The sequence below is a fragment of the Chelonia mydas genome, chromosome 8, assembly GCF_015237465.2.
Source record: "Chelonia mydas isolate rCheMyd1 chromosome 8, rCheMyd1.pri.v2, whole genome shotgun sequence".
NCBI classification, from domain to species: domain Eukaryota; kingdom Metazoa; phylum Chordata; order Testudines; family Cheloniidae; genus Chelonia; species Chelonia mydas.
The window spans coordinates 19,902,597-19,924,072 of record NC_057854.1 but is presented as its reverse complement, the minus strand read 5'-3'; the positions used below and the strand labels follow the sequence as shown (position 1 = coordinate 19,924,072).

General features: G+C 44.1%; 1 protein-coding gene across 4 annotated transcripts in view; it reads left to right on the top strand.

The window, feature by feature from the left end:
- Window positions 1-21,476, top strand: part of CPEB4 (cytoplasmic polyadenylation element binding protein 4) — a 177,505-nt gene that overhangs the window by 24,228 nt on the left and 131,801 nt on the right. For all 4 annotated transcript variants that reach the window (XM_043521146.1, XM_037906351.2, XM_043521145.1 and 1 more), the window contains exon 2: window positions 3,423-3,482. The gene's annotated coding sequence lies outside the window, so the exon portion shown is untranslated. The remainder of the gene's footprint in view (window positions 1-3,422; window positions 3,483-21,476) is intronic.

Here is a 21,476-nt window from a genome sequence, read left to right as displayed (position 1 = left end):
CTCCAGGTCTTTTGAAATCTCATTTTAAAGCATCTCCTTTTTCCCTTGCCGCTGCCTCTTAATTTCTCTCTTTCCTTTATTAGCCCTAGAGTTGGAAGCTTTCATTTATTCCGTATCCTGACTTTGCATCACTGTTTTCTCTCATTTTGACACCTTTTATGGGCTTGACCTGTAAAGATCTCAGGACATCACGTGTTTGAAAGATGCTCTAGAAATGAAGGGCCCAGGCCTGCAAGGCACAGTGTGCTCTTGACGGTCCCATTAAAGTCAGTGGGAGTTGAGGGTACTGAGCACTTTTTGGGGTGGGCCAGAAGGCTGCATTATGTTGTATTGTAGAGCTGGGGAGCTGCATGGCCATGCATTATGTTGTATTGTAGAGCTGCATGGCCATGCATTATGTTGTATTGTAGAGCTGTACTTGTGAAATTTTCTACAATAGCTGGTTAATAGCAGGACTCCTATTAAGGACTTTTTTTTTTCTAACATCTTCCTCTTTGGATGAACACATGCTACTTTCTGTAATAGTCATATTGCTCCTTGTAGAGTTCATCGAATTCAGCACTAAACAAATAACTTGAGCAAGGTCTTCTGAAAGTGTGGATTTCTAGTCTTGCCTACCTGTTGGTTTTGACTATGTCTTGCCATCATCGACTGAGCTGCAAACTGGGTCTGAAAGCAAGCTTGAGACTAAGGCATGAACAGAATAGAGTCAGTTTTATCAAAGGTTAGAGAAAAATGGACAGTGAGCAGATATAGTGGGACATTGCTTAATGCTGTGTTTTAAGTTAGGCAAGAGAGTAGTTAGCAATGCTACAGTGGGGGGTTCCAGACATACTATTAGCATAGAGAACACATACAGGAAGAAGTCTTTTGGCTCATGATCAGCTGGATCTAAAGTACTGTACATTAGGAAGGGAGAGGGGGACGAAACTCTGCAATAGTTCAGTGTTCCCCCAATGCAGTGGGGGACTGGGGTTGGTTTTCGATTGTATTGGTCTGGAGCTAGCCAAATAGATTGTAATACTGATAATACAATAATTGTTGTATGTTTAGGATTAGAGCTAGCAAAGCTGACTGAAATCCAGAGGTGGAGTGTGCATGAGGAGGGACTTTGGAGTAGGGACAGTATGTGAAAGGCACTGAAGTAGAGGGACTTGAAAACAAAACCATACACAGCATAACAGAGATGGTTCGGGAAGAGCGAATGATTAAGAGATCCCCCAAGAGTTCAATCAGAAGCTAAGTATATCTGAAAGGGAGTATCTATCCAGCCAAGTAAGTTATAAATCCACAATTTCTCTATGTTTTGTGTATTTGTGTGGCAAAAGCTATATGTTAATCAGTCCTGAGAAGCATTCATTTGATTACATTTTGACTAGCATTCCTTCAAAACTCCCCACAATCCCTATTAGGAAGGCTCAGAGCATGTCTCTCTCCTCAAAGCCATAGATGTGCCAATCTCCTTCCATTTCCTATGGAATAAACTAAAAACATTGGGCCATGTTCAGATCTCAGTTGTAGTTTATTGCTGTAAATCAAGAGCATAGTTATTTTTAAATACTTGGAAACTATTCTAATTTCAAGGTGATGGGCACCATGTAGGTTGGTAAGTAGGTAGATAGTATCGCAACTCCATTGATTTCAGTGAAGTTATTCCAGTTTTACATTGGCATGCATGAGACAGGATCTGGCCCACACTAAGGAAACATTGTTGACCTCACACTATTTAAATATTGAGAAGAGATTCTCTTGACCAGATCAGGCTTATTATACTGCCAGGTTTCCTCAAGAAGGATGGGATTTTGCACGTGTTCATATATTATTGAACCTGAACTGGGGCCCCTTGGGATGAATGGTGGTGAGGGAGGAGAGAGGAAGAAACATTAGGCTAGTATCATACAAACCAGACACCCTCTTTTATTGCTTCTAAAGGGTAGGATCAACAGTAATCATCTGGGAACAAAAAAATCTCTGAGGGGCTATAATGTAGATCATGTGAACTGTGTAACAATTAGGCCTTGTTGCATGATCTGGAGAAAGTGCCTCCTTCTGGAGCCCTCCTCACCTCCTCCCCAGATTGCCATTGCTGGAACCAAAAAGTATTGTGGTTTTATCAGGAAGAATTCCAAAGAAACCCTCTACTATCTGGAGAGTTGATCATGGGACCTTTGGCTCCATGCCACAGGCCAAGACACCCTCATCCTGGAAAGTAAACACCCATGCCTATTAGCACTGCCGCATCTGTGAAAGATACAGGTCAATCAGACTTGCATAGCTGCTGAAGCTGCCAAACTGTCACCCCATTATAGTGTCATGGGAATCTCAGCCATTTCATTCCAGCCCTGACTGATGCCTTGCCAGCCTTGGTAATGAGATGCAAGCTCTTTGATTTGCATGCCTGCAGCAGAAAGGCCTTTCCCAGTGGAGCGACCATATGTGCAAACTTCAGGTGTCCTAGCAGTGACTGCATATGCTTTAGTGTGATTTATTTTTAGAGACTCTGTTTCCTTTACTGCCAGTCTATGTAATGTCTTTCTAACTTGTCCCCTGGCAACCTAGATGCCATTTTAATGGAGTTTATCTCATTGCCCTCTAAAATGGGATGTCAATGGATAGCTCTTCTGTTTCATTAAGAGCTAATGGAACAGACAGCAAACCCCCTACCTAGTTTGCAAAATGGTCTGGCAAGGCCGCCTCTGGATTCCTGGTGTGGTGCATGAGGCTCTGCATCAAACAATCACTCTGGTTGGCTTGGATTGAGGAAACCTCCCAGTCATATCAGACTTGGTACCTACCTGAAATCTAGTTCATAACCTGCTGAGACAGTTTTCGAAAGCAGTGCTAGATGCCACCCGGCTCTGTCTGGGCCAGGGATGAGATTGAGCTGCTTGTGGGTGGTACTGGCTATACCAGCCCTTCTGTGATGGCCCCGTCAGTTACTGCAGAATTTAAGCTTTCATGTAATACACCCAATCCCTTGCTCCCAGAGTACGAGTCCTTATGGCTTGTGATGATCTCGTTCTGAACATGACATGATGCAGGGCTAAGTCTCCTGACAATCAACAACTCGGAGGACAGATGCCTTTGCAGGCCATAAATGCAGCAGAACTGAACTGGTCCCGCTGAACATCGTGTATGTGTGCGTGCAGTTGAGGGCGGGGAGGAGGGAGTGAAGAACAGACTAGGACTCTATATGGAAGTGTTTGGTAGCATGTTAGGGGTAGATGAGTAATAGATTTACCACTACATAGATCCACAGATCTAAATCACCCAAGTAATGGGTGCACACAGGGTTTGAAGAGGCAGCAGTGGAGTGGCTATGTATCACTCCACACCAAGATACTAGGCTGGGGTAAAGAATTCCTTTTCCTCAGTTCATCTTAGATCCTCTGTGCAATGCCCATTTCATTTGTTCCTGATAGGTCTGGAGGGATGGCTTCAGTAAACGATTTCACCGCCAAGACTGCAAGGCCAAAATCCTGGTAAGGTCACTGTAACTCTTTATCTTTTTAGACAAGTGTGTGTGTGTGTGTCTTTTGAATGAGCTCTTAAAAATCATGTTCTCTGATGCTTTTTTGGAAGAGTAGAATTTGTTCACTGGTGTCCTTGGCCAAAATTTCAGCTACTCCCTTCACTATTGGGTGCATTTCTGTGTTTTCCACCTAGAAATGGCTGCATTTCCAAGGTGTTGTGAAGGGCTCTGGGGTTTTTCAGATGAAAGGTGCTATATAAATGTAAAATATTACTACACAGACATGCACATATATTAGCATTATATACTGTGCAAATATAATCTCTTCTGCCACCAGCCCTCATAGTATGACTCATATATTATGCTTACCCAAAAACTCTCTGAGAATTATTACAATCTCAAAGGCACCAAGCAGTTATTTGAAAGGACTTGGAGTACAATAAAAAAACCAGAGCATCAACCATAAAAATTCAACTCTCCTGACTTTGGTTTTCCCCAGGTAGAGAGAAAAAGTCAAAGCCAATATAATATAGCAAAATGATATGTATATTTATATCTGGTATGTCTATACTAAGTGGGGTTTATTCTTCTCTTGATACCTGTGCATAAAACCCACTGATGCTAAGGTGGGGGTTGTGTGTACACATTAAGGGGACAGTATATCCTCACATATGTATGTATATTTACAGTGTATACACACATATTATGTATGTATTGTACCATTAGTCTCCACTTCTCATATTCACTCACAGTAATGGCTGGTGATGTGCACGTCACATTCCCAGCATGCAACATGTAGCCAGATACTTACTGGGCCTATTTAATTCCCTCCTGCATTTAATGTACAACTGTTTTGTATGCCTTTTTATGAAGAGGTCAAGCATATACCACTCTCCAATCAATTTAACTACATTAGCACCAGGGCTCTGGCCTGGGGGTTGGGAAACAGTTTCTCCATGTAATGCTGTGCTGCACACACACTGTACATAGAAAATAGAGATTCAGATATCAAAATGCCAGAGGACACAGAGTAAGTTTGAATGATCAAGGTTTTGGACAATCATAGGAACTTTCAGTGACACGGACAGATTGTAGAGGACACGACCCTATTTCAGGTAACTGATGTTTGAATAATCAGGTTTGTACTGTGTTCACAAATCTACCAATGATTTCAATAAACTGTGTGTATAAACAGATACAAGCCTCTGCTTTGACTTCCAGCGATGTTTTATTGAATTTGTGAGCCAAGTAGTTTTCATCCTGGTTGTTCAGTCATGCAGAGTCAAACTAGTTTGTGAAAATCCAGCTGCAGGTTAAATCACTCCACCATCATACATCCTGCTGCCATCTGAAACTGTGGACACTAATCCCTCTGGAATTAGGAGGGCTGGTTCCCTACTATCTGCAGTAGCTGCTGTTGACAGCAGTAATGTCTGAAACAGGGAGTAGCATACAGTTTGATTATCAGGAAATTGGGTTACTGTGGCTGGAAGATTGAACACACAGACAGTCAGACCTACAAAGACATGTGACAGGTCAGGCAGAAATCTATTTTTTTCTGCAGTTTATAAGAGGCATCCGTACAGAGAATGCTTATAGGATCAAATTCACTCACTTTGGTCGAGTTACCTCAGGGATGAATTTGGCCCTCAGAGAAAGCAATAAGGGATTTAAACCAATGAGAAACAACACAGAGGTGGAAATGAGAGCAATTAAAAATATGAACCTGCTTGACCCTAATTTGCAAACATCTAATTGTAAATGAATATTTCTTGTTTTGAAGTTCAAACATAATAACTTATGGAACCATTAGGGCTCTGATTAAACGGTTCCCCAAGTTCTTGACTCCTTTATATGTCCTTGTCTGGGTATGCATATTTTCTTATGTGATCTTTCTTTTCTAGTTTGTTTTCTTGTTTTAACCTTCCAGTTCACTAGCAGTGCTGAAAAACAGCCCCCCTTCCCCCCCCCAAAGATTGCATCCAGTGTCTGAAATGTGCTAATCTCAGCTATCTACCCCCCATCTCCCTCTCCCCCCCCCCCCCCTTTTTTTTTTTTTCTTTGGAGACTGGAGTCACTACTGCAGTCAGGCAATTATGTTTCAAAGCCAGGGAACTCCACTGAACTTTACCAAAAACTGCTGAAGCAAGCAGGCAAGTGCACTAGTTTTGAATGCATGGCACAGAATTGCAATCACATTCCAATCAGGTGCTCTCAGGGCAGGAGCAGGACAGTTAGATTTGAAACAAGAAGCTAATTTCAGTGCTGGATTGTTGGGAAGCTTTAAGTTAATGCTGTGAATTAAGGGAAGCCTTCCTGGTGCAAAAAGTCTTTTCATTCTAGTGGAAGGTCTGAGGTGAGGAGGATATCTGGTTTATCTTTAAAGGGACATTTTTAAGCTTGCCCAGGCCAAAATTTGTCCTGTGGTGTTTTGGTTTTCTTTTTTAAACCTTCTTACAAAGATCATGCGATTTTTTAATAGTCAGGTTGTCAGAAGAAATATTGCAATGCTCTGTTTACAATAAGATTAAGAATAATCATCTCCAGCAGCCCAGTCCTCATAAGGAATCAGATGAAACCTTGCAATAACAAATCAATGTGCATAGCCCATCAAGAAGCAACTCTTTAACAACAAGCCAATATGATAATCAGAAGCATCTCTACAGTAACAATGCAGTATGCACAGCCTGGCACTTACTTGCTACAAACAACTTTTCTACAGAAAATCCATGTGTGAAGCCAAGCAGCAAGCCTATTGTTAGGAACTGGTATCTGTGACCAAGCGCTCCTGAGCAACCCTACAATAATAAACCAGTCTGTGTACATGTGTAATGGAGCAGACAGACAAAAAACCCTGCTGGCAACCACTGGTAAAGAAACATATTTCTAAGGTGTTATAATATAAACAGCAGTAAGGGGAAAGGATGATTTGGAGAAATAACTTGCAGGACTGTATGGTAAATAATGCAGGAAGGAAAAGAAAACTCTTAATGGATGTTCTGGAAGGTCTCACCAGCACCTGAGACGTCTTTGGAGACATTCCAGCTGCAGGAAAACAAAACACAGGCGTTGTCAGCCTTTCTAGAAACCCATTGGCCTCCCTGGCGCAGGAAGGCTGCTCAGAGAGACTGGTCTCTCAGAGTGTTTGTATTTGTGGAGGCGATAGGATCAGCGGTGGGAGAAAGGGAGGGGTACCCTGAGATTCAGACTCATTCAGCCCTCCTTTCACAAACAAATGAAAAATCCAGATCTGCTCCCACTGAAAACAGTGGGGGCTGCATGCGGATAACTGGTGGCAGAATTTAGTCACTGCAAGTTTTTTAAATTTGTGCAAAAGAGATGAGAGAGAAATCCAAATTGCTTTGGTCTGTTAATGCAGACTGACCCAGCTTGTTGGTCCTTTTAACTTCCCTTATATCGCTATTAACAGTATTTGTTCCATTTACTGTAGAGTGTATGCTACTTGGGGTTGGGACTCTCTGAACTGTGGGCAAAATCATGCCTTGTGTTGCATAAGTTCACTACTGGGGCATAGGGAGTGAGGACCCTCTTCTCCACCCACCCATGGGGTGCAACTCATAGGCAGGATTCTACCCTCCTGCCCCATTGAACCAGGGAATCAAATAGTGTACCGCTGACACATCCTGGCCCCAAGGTGGTAGAGTCTGCTATCATAGCTGATTGGACCTTCATCCACATGTTGCCTACTGACAGCAGATATTGAGCACTCTAAGGCACTTTCTCATTGCGAAGCATTGTCTTTTTCATCTCTAATCTCTTGGATTCTTTTCTTTTTTCTGTCATAATATTGAAAAACTTGTATTTTCATCAGCACGGCATATTCTTTTTTGAACCTGAGCTCATATTGGGTGGGGGATGGAGAATCAGAGGCTGAGTGTTTGCCTGATGTCACACAATAAGTCAATAGCAGAGTTGGAATCTGAACCCAGATTTCCTGTTTCTTTGATGTAATCTCTGGTCCACACTACCTGTTGCTAATGTAAAATCAGCACTTCATTCAAAATGGTGAGAGGACAGAACCCTTTTAAAATATTTACTTTCAAGACCTACAGTCTAGAGGATGGGATTAAACAAATGGCCAGGGGGACCTGTAAATTGTCCATCATAGTGTTGCTTCCTACTAACCATTGGGAAAAACTTTTTCACCCTTCACAGAAATGCACCATTTCTTTTTTTTTTTTTTTTCATGTTCAAGATTGTGTCTGAAGCAGACGACTTCCTTCTTAATGCAGCCAAAATTGCACTTGCAAATTTGTCCCCACTTAGACACTAATGTGTGTGTATGAGTAGCAGTGGTTGCATGGTTTATCGTGCACGTGGCCTGAGTTAATTAGACAGTCTGATAATGCTTTATGTCTTCTGGTCTGCATGTGCAATCACTTGCCTCAAACCTCATTAATTTTACTGGCTGCCCCTCCTGTTGGAGTTCACAAATCAAGCTGAGCCTGCCCACGTATCCCTTTGAGCAGGTTTCTCTAATAAAGCAAATCAGGCATCACAGAAAACTCTCAAAGAATATCAAAAACAACAAAGCCACAAGGACTGGCATGATGATTTTGCAAGGAGGCTTTGTGCTGTCAAATGGGAGCTGCTGGGCACTGCAGCTTTGTAGGCCAGTGGTGAGCAGGACTGTTGCCGAGGTGATCTTATAACATCTTGTGATTACACACACACATACATTCTTTCTCTCTCTCTCTGCAGTCTTTACATACATATGGTATCAAGCAAAAACTGTGGGATTCAGACCTGAGACCTCTGCCTGCAAAGACTAGCATCCCTTGGCAATTGAGCAAAAAGAATTGGCTTGATTTCACATATCTTAGGCCTGGTCTACACTACAGAGTTGGGTTGACGCAAGGCAGCTTATGTTGACCTAACTATGTAAGTGTCTACACTAAAACTTTGCTCCTGCTGACATAACTGCCCCACGATGGCAACTTAACTCCACTTCCTTGAGTGGTGCAGTGTCAATGTCAACATAGGTTGATGCAGTGTCAGTGTAGACACAGTGGTGCTTACATTGACTGTTACTGGCTTTCAAAAGTTATCCCACAGTGACCCACACCAATAGTACAAGCGACACAAGTGCTCCTGGTGAAGACACGACTACCGACACAAGCAGTGTAATTACTGTGGCAGCTGTATGTGGGCTTACTTAATTTTGTAGTGTAGACATGCCCTCAGTCAGTAAACAGAACTCTTACAAATGAACTGGCTCATACTCCAGTAGAGGTGACCTGCGTACATACGTGAGCTAGCTGGTTGCCAAAAGCTTGATGATGAGTGTGGAGGATGGTAGTTACACCCATCCCACCCTTTCTCAGAAGATCCAAAGTGGCCAGTCTTGACAGTGGATTTGGAGAATGTCAAATCACCTGCTGTTTGAGTCTATGGTGGAAGGGAATGATAATGCTTGTGGAAGGAAATGGTGGCTGTGTTGTTTGCCAGGACCAATGATTCAATCCTGATTATGAATGTGTTAGGCGGAAAAGCAAGGGGCTTTTATCCCCTTTTCTCTTTGATTTTCCACGCCGTAAGGTAGGTAGCATTCCCCAAACACAGCCCAGAACCAAATTCCCATTGACTTCAGTGGGGCCAGCATTTCACCAATTCTGCCTTCGGACTCAGCTGCATTTAACTGTCATACCAAATGCCGTTTATGTAAACGGGAACTAGAGAGAGCTCAGAGAAGAAGTGCAAGTATCCCCATTTTCTTATTTGCAAGTGTGTGTGATGCTTCTGTGAGCCCCTCCTTTCCCAAATTATACACATCTATCAGTGGAGAGACAGTACTGGTTGTGACTATGCTTTTTCCATCTGCACTGCAGTCCCTATTATGGATGCAGTGCTGAGGAGCTTATTTTACAACTGACTTAAGGCAAAGACATAAGCACAAGTCTGCACACGAGGGTATTTCTTTGTACAAGCCAACATCCTTCAGAGATAGTTTTTTAGTGTGTGTTGGAGGTACAAATAAAGGGAAGCTGCTCACTTAAATATTCTCTGGAAAAAAAGGGGGAAGAGAGGTTTACCAGTGTAAGGAACCCAAGTACAGCACAGATTCTAACATAGCTAAAATATGGGTTAGCTCTCCATTATTGAAAGGATTGAACTATGTTTTAATCCTGCCCCTTAAACTGCACATACAGTATTTACATCTCTCGTTCATCACCATAGTATGTGAGAACAGCTCTGCTAAAGTCCAAACACTTATATGGAAACATGGATATAACATGGCTCAGTCCCATTTATCCTGCAGATTGAATTGTGTTATAACTGTGTCAAAGGACAACTGTGGCAGCGTAGAAATTACAGTGGAATTGGGACCTTAGAAAGGAGGAAGGTTTTTTGCAGTTTTTTTCCAGCTCTGTTCATGAAAACTCGTAGGAGTTCAAATTAATTTGAAAAATTAGCTATGATTGTTGTAAAATAAATGGTTAAATCTACTGGATAGGGTCTGCCTGAATAAGAGAGAGAGGTTGCGTTAAGAGAGAGATGCTGATGTGCCTTTAACTGCCTTGAAACTGCTCCAAAAGTAATGTTTAATCAAAGCAAGCTGACATTTGCCTATTGAATTGTTATCAGAATTGCTTAGTCATTCATGTGCCATTGTGTTTCAGAATTGGGAGCAAAGGATTTATTCAGCCTGACAGGAGTTGCTCCCAGGCATTAGCATTTCCCCGACATCTGATTGGTAAACAAGTCACCTTAAGGCCAAGGAAGTACTGACCTCCCAACACCCAGGAAAAATCTGAGAGACTTTTTTCTTTTATTTTAACCAAGAGACAAAGCTGCTTCCTTAACCTCCTGCGAGGGTGGGTGTCATGGTGTGCTATTTGTACTCTCCTTTAGTTTCATGCCACTGTAAACAATAATAAAGAGCCCCAGTAAACTCTGCCAGATCCATCTTTCCTATAAATAGGGCTGAGGGCTCAAGAGACTAGCTATGGGATTGCTGACATTTGAAATCAACTCCAGCCCAAAGCTTCTCCCCCTTACCCCCCCTCCCCGCCTACACACCCCTTGTGATAGGACCCAGGAAAGGAAACATCGTCTGTATTATTAGGCTACTTGGAGGTGGGGCAATGGGCAGGGCTAGGTGAGAGTGGATGTTTAGTTTGTGTGTTTGAGAGAGAGAGGAGGGGGATATGTTGCTGCCTCAGTGTGAATGAGAAAGTGGGTAGGTGTAGATACATGTATAGTTGTAGAAACCCTAATATATTTGATAGTAATGGTTCAGGACACCACAGCACATGTTCCAGAAGCCACAGGGCAATTACGGCAAAGTACTGCGGTCTTTCTGTAACATATGGGTCTGTCCATGCCTGGGTATACTTATCAGTGGGGGCTGGGTGCATGAATATGGAAGCATGTTGGTTTGAGTGGCTTTAAGTAGATCTCTGTAGGTGCATGAGTGTAGGTGGCTGAGTATGTGCTTGTATGGTTGGAGGTGGGGGTGTTCTAGGGTAGAGGGCACCAAGTGAGGGGTAAGAGCCAAAAACCTATCTGAGGATTGAGGAGAAGGGGGAACCGGCAAACTACTAGCAAGGGGGAAACTTGAGCGGACTGCACAGAGGGGGAAGCAGAGGTTCCTGCATCTAACTAGCTAAACCCTAAGAGCATGTCTGGTTCACTTTGGGGATAGGGTTGATGTACAGATGCAATGATACCCCCATTGGAATTATGCTCTCTTTACCTTGTGTGATGGGGTATAGGGACCCCACACGGGCTGGGAAGAGGTTAATGAGAATCTGTGGGCTCAGTCAGCCTACCCCATTATATCTGTGAGAGGTGTCTAGCCTGAAGGGAGGAGTTAAAAGAGTGTATTGAGTGTATGCAACGGGTCACAGGATTGGATTCGTACATATGTATTAGCGATAAGCAAACCCTGCCATGAGTTTGGGAATTTGCTTCATATGAGTGGCCACAAACTGAGATGCTTCTCTGCCCCTCAACCAAACTGTCTAGAACTCCTGGGTCTGCGATACTAGGGCTGGATGCTTCATGAGGAAAGGCCTTTTTGGAAAATTTCCTGTGCCTTTTGCTTCAGGTCAAGCCAGGAATAGCATCAGAACAGTCTTTTGTGATACTTGGCACTTCCAGTTCCAGGTGGCAGAGGCTGATGCAGCCATGAAATATAATGAAGAAAGTAGTCTGGACTCTTACAAACCTCAAAAGGTTTGGTTTAGTTTTGCGCCAAGGTTTGAGTTGGTTCTGTCAATATTTATCCATCCCTGCTATACGACATAAGAGTTTTCAACTTGGGCATGTAATTCAATGAGAAATTGATATGATAGGTGTCTGTGAACCAAAACTCTGGATCCAAATATCCCCCTGATCTATGCAGAAGTTTGAATCTCAATATGAATTTTGGGGTTGGACTGCCTTTGACTATAATGAGCTGAACCCAACTCTCCCGTATTAAATCATCTCCAAACTTTGCAGAAATCTTGACCGAGACTTTGCAGCTGCAGCCGATGTCTGATCCAGACCCTGAGCCAGTTTTAACACCAACCCCTCCTCTCTTGTACATAAATATCAGGAGGGGACACAAAAAAAATGGTGGCAGTCCTGCAGCTTACAAGCCAGCTCTTTCCCCTCAGTCTTCCCTTTCACATCTGAAGTCAGCAACGTGGCCAGCTAGTAAAAATGTCCCAAGCTGGCTCATGCAGAGGGTAGGGAAGAGTCAAGGTAGCTCCATTTGATAAGAATCTTTGACCAAGATCTTCCCGGCTTCCCAGAGACAGAAGGAAGTTTGCTATTTAAAATACAACTGAATAAAAAAATCCAGACCTTTTATATGGAGATCTGACAAGGTGCCCATTTATCACACACTTGCCAACTTTTCTTAACTATCAGTGTGGGAATTAACAGGAACCCCCTGCGTGGACAGCTGATATCTTCTCATCCTTCTTGAGGGTATCCCTCATATTTATGTTATATGTCTGGAAGCAGAGGGACGAATTCCCACTGAGGGTTTGTTTTAAGTGAATTGAGTGCTGACAAAAGGTATCTGGAGCTTGCAGTCCTAGTCTATACCCACAGAACTGGTGCAGCATGGGAAGCATCAGTGCAAGCCTCCCTCTTCCTGCCCCAAAGATATCCTCATCCCCGAACTGAAAAGTCCACCTGTAAGGAGAATACTGTTCAGTATGTGTAGTCCAGTGGACTGGGCACCAGGCTGGGGTTCAGGAGACCTTGGTTTGTCATTGATTGTGTACCCAAACAGGTCATTAGATCTCATTGTGTTTCAAGTTCCTCATGTGTAAAATGGAATAATATTGGCCTGCCTTTGCAAAGCACTTTGGTATCCTTGGATGAAAAGAGGTGTAAGTGCTAAGTGTCATCATTATCCCCAGTCTCTCTATTGAGAGGGCTGCTGAGGTAGCTAATTAGTGTGGTCGGTCCATGAAGAAGTAAACCAAGACTCCCAAGTATTTCTCACAGGGATCAGTATATCCCACTGAGTTATTACAGAAATGGGTGGCAGGGAATATGTCCATAAATGCTGGAGACTGCTGGCAAAATTGGTATGTGGGATAATGACGACATTTTAATACCCTAGGTACTAGGTCGCCTAGTAAACATGGGGCTGCGTATACTAGAAATTAAGAGAACTAAATACACAAATAATGGCTACAAACAGGGCCCTAAAAATGCATTGCAAACCAGGCAATGTATTTAACTTAAGATTTCCTGTGTGAGTTGGGTGGAGAAGGAAAAAGTGAGTATTTGATAGGTCAGAAATTATAAGTAAATTCCCTCACAAAAAGAGGGCAAATAAAAAAAAAACCCTAGAGAACCAGGAAGATTCTGAAACTGCTGCAAAAGCTCTTTATAAAGGAAAGAACTACACCCAATATTTTTTGGGTTTCTTTATCTGTTAGGCCTTTTCTAGATTAGTCTCAAAAAGGTGTGTTAACATGTTAGCTAATATGTGCTAACTAACGTGTTCTAAGAGTATGTCTACCCTGCAAGTGAAGATGTAATTGCTGCATGGGTACCAATAGTATTGAAGATGTGGTGGCATGGGTTAGCTGTCAGAGTACAAGCCTGCTGGGGAGCCTGGGTATGGACTTGGGTTGCCAACCCATGCTTCCACGTCTTCACTACTTTATGCATTCTAGCTAGATTAAAACTAGCATGAGTGGAACTACCCGTGCTGCAATCACACCTTCACCTGCACTGTAGACATACCCTAAAAGTCTAGTGTAGACTTTGATGCATGCTACACTAATGAGTTAACACCTAGGTTCTTCCCACTGCCCAAGCTTTAACTCAATCAGTTCAGCACATGTTAAAGGCAGTGGATAAGATTTTCAAAAGTGCCTAAGTGACTTCAGATCTTAAATCCCATTTTCAAAAGTGACCTATGTTCCTAAGGATCAGCTTTGCTAAGGTATTTAGGCACCTAAAGATATGGATAGGGCTTAGTGAGGTTTTCAGAAGTTCCTAAAGAGATTAGGTGCTCTTGAAAATCCTGCTGGGTACCTATTTCCATCTTTCAGCATATAAATACCATTGAAAAACTGGTCCGTGGGAGCCTAAGTCTTTATTGATTTTTCAGTGTTCGTAAGTGTCTAAATAGCTCTTGAAAATGGGATGTAGGCAATTTTGAAAATTGTACCCAGTGTGCCTGTCTACACTAGACTTTTAAAACATCTTAGCTAACCTGTGCCAATGGCACACCTTTAAATCCTAGTCTAGTCAAGGCTTTGGAGTTTGGTTTTAGTCCATAACTCAAATGAGGATAAAGGATGAAGAAAACTAACCTGGCTGTTCCATCTGTTGTAAGGACAGTTCTTTGCTTTGAGTAAACTAGAGGTGTCATCCCAGCTACAGCTTCCAAATGAGATGAGTATTTGACTCTATAGATTACACGCTTATGCACCTGCAGTGTGTGTTTCACTGAAACAGCTTTCTGGCCACCCTTCCCCCCCCACTCCTTTATAACATCATCACAGAACCCCCACTCCAAGTGTGGTAGATGCTCGATACATTCCAGTGTTTATTTAGTAGGAGACAGGAAACCTTTTTAATGGGATAGTAGCTTGTCAAAAGCCTGCAATGCCAAGACAGTCTTGGCTGGTGTTTCTTCCATGTCTTCCTCAAATCTATCTGGCTTGGGCCAGGCTCATGCTGGCAGGTGTAGGGAGGTACATATTATATTTCATTTCCCTGAGGCAAGAGAGCCACTGCACCTTGGAAAGGCTTCCTAGGGAAAAGGCTGGCTCTGTTTTCAGCTTCCTGCTCCCTTGAGGCTTCTGCTGGGAGCTTCATAGGATGTCCCCTCCACCCTGGCCATGCCCCCATCTAACCATCTCCAGCTGCTCAGTGGCCAGTTGCAAGACCCCAAGCAAGGGGTAGTTAAGCCTTGTACTACCATAACCTCTCCCTTTGGCAGCCTTTCTGCGGCTGGGGCCCCTGCACCGTGGCTCAGACTGGCAGAAACTGGTAGAGTGAATTTAGTCCTTGTCGTGTGTATTCATTGCAAATTTCACCTCAGCCGATTATGTTCAGGGATGCGGATGGTTCGTTATCAAAACGCAAAAAGAAAATCTGCTGCAGGTGCATGGAAAATGCTACGGGAATTACATTGGGAAAGCTACAGCGGCACAGACATCCTGCCATGTGGGACAGCCATGTGTGCATGTATTTGGAAGGCAACAGGCACGGAGGGATGCACCCACCTCCGCTACAATCTATATAAGTCTCAGTAAGTTTGTTTGTCCAGGACATGTGCGTTCGCTGCTTCGTCATGATAACTGTATCTGCCGTTTCAGGCTCATCATAATCAGAGCCGCCCCCCCACCCCCCCAAGCTGCCAGGCAGCAGACTGAGGGCTGCACCGCCCATTGGGAGCCCATTACTCAAGTCATTGTATGGACAGTATTATTTGCATTCTGCCTCTGATATTTACAGACACAGCTGCTGGAACATGTTTGCAAATTTATGCTGATTTGATTAGCTTCTAAGAGCAGGATCTGGCCATAAAATTATGTTCTGCTGCATACAACTCTATTTATGGCACGTCTAAGGGATATTATGTTAATACCTCACTTGAGAATGCAGAGTATAGGAATATTGCAAGGGCCAGGAAGAGACCATATGCTGCATCCAAAGTCCTCCCCCCACCATACAATCCTAGGCAATATTATACCCTTTGCAACCCCACTGAAGTCAAAGGAATATCAGCTCTCTCTAATCATATGATCTCTCATCATGCTGACCATACATCAGTAAGTTAACAGTTTTGTCCTTAACATTGTCCCCAGATCATCCTTGCCACTGAACCCATATAAATCTCTAACGTTCTGGATCCTTTTTCTTCCCAAGGGGAATGACAGCTAATGCTTGTTCCTTGGGCAGTCTTTCCAAGTGGCCAGAGTGAGCTATCAGAAGTCACTGCCAAAGACCATTCTGTGCTCCCCAGAATTCCTTCAGATTTAATTCCTGCCTCCTAGGGTAGAATTCAGCTGGTCCAGGTGCCTTATTAACAATTACTAACTTTAAGCAAGCAGTTTTCTGGTCTCTTTTAATCGTAAGACTTTTAACATTTCTCTTCCCTCTCTCAACCACCTCATTCCCCCAGGAAAATGGTGGTGTGACCTTCTAAAGACCATGGACCTGATTCCTAGCAACTTCACTCCTCTGCTTGGGGCAGGGATCGAGTGAGTATGGCAGTGGGGGAAAGATGGCTTTAAGCTAGCTTTCTGTTTACCATAGTCTAATACAGACAGGGCCTTGCCTGGTTCCCAGTGTAATTAAGCGAACCATTGGGGATGCTCCAATTTACGCTCTTGTTTCCCATGAACCCTTCTAGTGCAGTGTATCCTGTCTGCCCCTATGCTGGGGCCTGGCAGCGGGAATGGTGTAGAGCCCTTAAACCAGCGCTTCTCTTCCCTCAGGGGTAGGGAGGCCCTTTGCATAGATGAATCATCGGGGGATGCTTCTGCTGCATTTAATGCTTCTCTCTACTGCCAGAGAGGTATAAAAGGGGCCTTGGTATAACTGAGGATTGGGCCCCTTGTCTAATTAAAAACTAAAGCAAAACCAAACCAAAACACTCCCAACAATGGCACCTCTGTAAATGTTCACTTCTGTACCCTTGCCAGACCTGCTGCCCTCTGCTTTGGCTGTTTACTTCTTACAAGATCAAAAATGTTTGGGGTGGAATGGAGTCACCAATAATCTCAGCGTTTATCCCCCTGAAAATTCAGGGCACAACAAGCCAGCTTCTGCCTTTGGTCCTTGCACACATCTTTCACTGAAGACAGGCAGGCATCACTTCTTTCATGGAGTCAATGAGAGTTGTTTGTGCATGGATACAGGGGAAGAACAAGGCCAGGGTATTTTAATTTGTATCTGAGCCATATTGTCCCGTCTGCTTGTAACTTGTACTCTGTACATCCCACGGACTAACAGGTTCCCTATTGTGTAGTTCTGTGTTTGTTTCTGTTCCCCTTCTTTTTAGATTTCACTGCAGTTTTATTCTCAAATGTCATGAAATTCAGGTCAGAATTTCCCACGTCCCCTGCAGTTTGCTTTAACTTCTGATTAATGACTTGAACATTATGCCCAGCACAACACCTTGTGCTGCTGACATATGTGCTGCATTGGAATGCAGTCCTGTGGCAGGTCTGCAGGCACATCCTCTGGCCTTATTTCCTCCTTTTTAATGGCATCCACTCTATGGTCAGCCAGTGTGAATGTCATGAATCTCACCATTTCTGAAGTTATTTTCATAGCCTGCATCCTCTTTCTGATTGTGTGGCCTTTTCTGGACACACTCATCCCTCGCCAGCCAGTACCGAGAATTCACTTGCCCACTCGTGTCTGCTCACCTTGCTTTTCTTCCTGAGCTGTTTCCTTTGAGGTTCCCCTTTTCTTTCTTCCATCTTTTAACACTCCTCCTCCCCCTGTGAACTTGGACTCCTGTCTGAGAAGTGCTGTACATGGTACGTCCTGAAGCCTGCCAGCCTGTCTTGCAGGCTGTGTTAAACTGGAAATTATTCCATTCCTTGTCCTCTTCCAGTTGAAAGTATAGTGAGGTGATCCTCTTCTCGTTCAAATCCCCAGGTCATGACTGTGCTGTCCCCATAGAGCTCCCAGTTTCTGCTGGCCGCAGGAAAGATGAACTGTGGATTTATCTACATGGGAGATTTGCCACAATTTCTTTAACTATGCTGGTGCAAACTCCTAATGTAGACAAGGTAAACTCCTATCAGCTGCAGTTTGCACTGGTGTTGCTTACCATGGTTTCAAGCAATAGTAAGTGGCACCACTGTTAATAAGTAGCTTTGCCTGTCTACACTGGGTGAGTCAACTACGTCAGTTGTGTGTGCATATGAACCACTGCTCTCTACTGAATATAATCAGAATTGCTCAACAATGTGTCATAGATCCTGTGCCAGTGATGCTAAATAGAGATTCTCCTTCTCCTCAAATGGTAAGGATCTGTGTTTCTAGAGCAGGACAATCTGGGTTCTATCCCCAGTTTGGCTGTGAGCTTCTGAAAAGCATAGTAACAAATATGAAGTTTCCCGATGACCACAAACTTGTTCAATTCATTCACAGTCAGGTTTTGATTATTTCTTCGTAGTGAAGCATATGGGGTATCCAAATAGACAGGTGAAACAGACAGACAACGTCCTGGCTGGCACCATGGGTACTGAAATGGGGCCTCTGAAGCTAAAAGCATGAGCTGGTGCAGCTCAAGTTAAAGAACCAAAACTTACTCTTTGTAGAATGGCCATGAGGGACATGTAACACACCTGCACCGCTGAGTTACAAAATCATTTGAAACCAAATGGTTCACAGTTGTTTGAAACCAAAGAGTCTGCGCTGTGTGAAGTAGAGAGGCCAGTTGTAGGGGATACACTACATACATTTCTATAGTTAGGGCATTCAGAGGTTGCCTTGCATTGTATGTAAGAGAGCAGTATGACTGCTCAGAGCTCCGGTATGAAACTGCAGAAAAACCTGAGAGTCTCTGGATTAAGTTTAGAAGTGTGAGCAACAAGGGTGATGTCATGGTGGGAGTCTGCTATAGACCACCAGACCAGGAGGATGAGGTGGACGAGGCTTTCTTCCAGCAACTAACTGCAGTTACTAGATTGAAGGCCCTGGTTCTCATGGGAGACTTCAGTCACCCTGATACCTGCTGGGAGAGCAATACAGCGGTGCACAGACAATCCAAGAAGTTTTTGGAAAGTGTAGGGGACAATTTCCTGGTGCAAGTGCTGGAGGAACCAACTAGGGGCAGAGCTCTTCTTGACCTGCTGCTCACAAACCGGGAAGAATTAGTAGGGGAAGCAAAAGTGGAGGGGAACCTGGGAGGCAGTGACCATGAGATGGTCGAGTTCAGGATCCTGACGTAAGGAAGAAAGGAGAGCAGCAGAATACGGACCTTGGACTTCAGAAAAGCAGACTTTGACTCCCTCAGGGAACTGATGGGCAGGATCCCCTGGGAGAATAACATGAGGGGGAAAGGAGTCCAGGAGAGCTGGCTGTATTTTAAATAATCCTTATTGAGGTTACAGGGACAAACCATCCCGATGTGCAGAAAGAATAGTAAATATGGCAGGCGACCAGCTCGGCTTAACAGTGAAATCCTTGCTGATCTTAAACACAAAAAAGAAGCTTACAAGAAGCGGAAGATTTGACAAATGACCAGGGAGGAGTATAAAAATATTGCTCAGGCATGCAGGAGTGAAATCAGGAAGGCCAAATCACACCTGGAGTTGCAGCTAGCAAGAGATGTTAAGAGTAACAAGAAGGGTTTCTTCAGGTATGTTAGCAACAAGAAGAAAGTCAAGGAAAGTGTGGACCCCTTACTGAATGAGGGAGGCAACCTTGTGCCAGAGGATGTGGAAAAAGCTAATGTACTCAATGCTTTTTTTGCCTCTGTTTTCACGAACGAGGTCAGCTCCCAGACTACTGCACTGGGCAGCACAGTATGGGGAGGAGGTGACCAGCCCTCTATGGAGAAAGTAGTAGTTCGGGACTATTTAGAAAAGCTGGAAGAGCACAAGTCCATGGGGCCGGATGCGCTGCATCCGAGAGTGCTAAAGGAGTTGGCGGATGTGATTACAGAGCCATTGGCCATTATCTTTGAAAACTCATGGTGATTGGGGGAGGTCTGGATGACTGGAAAAAGGCTAATGTAGTGCCCATCTTTAAAAAAGGGAAGGAGGAGGATCCAGGGAACTACAGGCCAGTCAGCTTCACCTCAGTTCCTGGAAAAATCATGGAGCAGATCCTCAAGGAATCAATTCTGAAGCACTGAGAGGAGAGGAAAGTGATCAGGAACAGTCAGCATGGATTCACCAAGGGCAAATCATGCCTGACTAGACTAATTGCCTTCTATGATGAGATAACTGGCTCTGTGGATGAGGGGAAAGCAGTGGATGTGTTATTCCTTGACTTTAGCAAAGGTTTTGATACGGTCTCCCACAGTATTCTTGTCAGCAAGTTAAAGAAGTATGGGCTGGATGAATGGACTATAAGGTGGCTAGAAAGCTGGCTAGATCGTCGGGCTCAACGGGTAGTGATCAATGGCTCCGTGTCTAGTTGGCAGCCGGTATCAAGCGGAGTGCCCCAAGGGTCGGTCCTGGGGCCAGTTTTGTTCAGTATCTTCATTAATGATCTGGAGTGTGGTGTGGACTGCACCCTCAGCAAGTTTGCAGATGACACTAAACTGGGAGGAGTGGTAGATCTGCTGGAGGTTAAGGATACGATACAGAGGGCCCTAGACAAATTAGAGGATTGAGCCAAAAGAAATCTGATGAGGTTCAACAAAGACAAATACAGAGTCCTGCACTTAGGACGGAAGAATCCAATGCACTGCTAAAGACTAAGGACTGAATGGCTAGGCAGCAGTTGTGCAGAGAAGGATCTAGGGGTTACAGTGGACGAGAAGCTGGATATGAGTCAACAGTGTGTTGTTGTTGCCAAGAAGGCCAATGGCATTTTGGGCTGTATAAGTAGGGGCATTGCCAGCAGATCGAGGGACGTGATCGTTCCCCTCTATTCGACACTGGTGAGGCCTCATCTGGAGTACTGTGTCCAGATTTGGGCCTCACACTACAAGAAGGATGTGGAAAAATTGGAAAGCGTCCAGCAGAGGGCAACAAAAATGATTAGGGGACTGGAACGCATGACTTATGAGGAGAGGTTGAGGGAACTGGGATTGTTTAGTCTGCGGAAGAGAAGAATGAGGGGGGATTTGATAGCCGCTCTCAACTACCTGAAAGGGGGTTCCAAAGAGGATGGATCTAGACTGTTCTCAGTGAGAGCAGATGACAGAACAAGGAGTAATGGTCTCAAGTTGCAGTGGGGGAGGTTTAGGTTGGATATTAGGAAAAACTTTTTCACTAGGAGGGTGGTGAAGCACTGGAATGGGTTACCTAGGGAGGTGGTGGAATCTCCTGCCTTTGAGGTTTTTAAGGTCAGGCTTGACAAAGCCTTGGCTGGGATATTTAGTTGGGGATTGGTCCTGCTTTGAGCAGGGGGTTGGACAAGATGACCTCCTGAGGTCCCTTCCAACCCTGAGATTCTATGATTCTATGATTCTGAAAGCATCTTCTGGGCAGTGTATAGAGAAAGGAGAGGAACCGAATGAGTGGAGACTGCCAGGTGGCTTTCTCACATGCTTACCAAGAAATGCACAGATGGTGAGTCTTTTTACATTCAGATCTAGCTCACCACACGACCCGTTTATTAAAAGCGGCAATATTAGTTTGTCCTACTGCACCTTCATCTGAGGATCTCAGAGCACTTTACCAGGGTGGGTAAGGAGTCATCTTCATTGTTACCAATGGAAAACTCAGGCATAGAGAAGGTAGGTGACTTGCCCTGTGTGAGAGTGTCAGAGCCAGGACAGATCTCCTGAGTCATTAGACCCTGCTATCTCCTCTTCCCAGCATTGTCCTTTTCATAGATTCCAAGGCCAGAAGGGACCACTGTGATCATCTAATCTGAC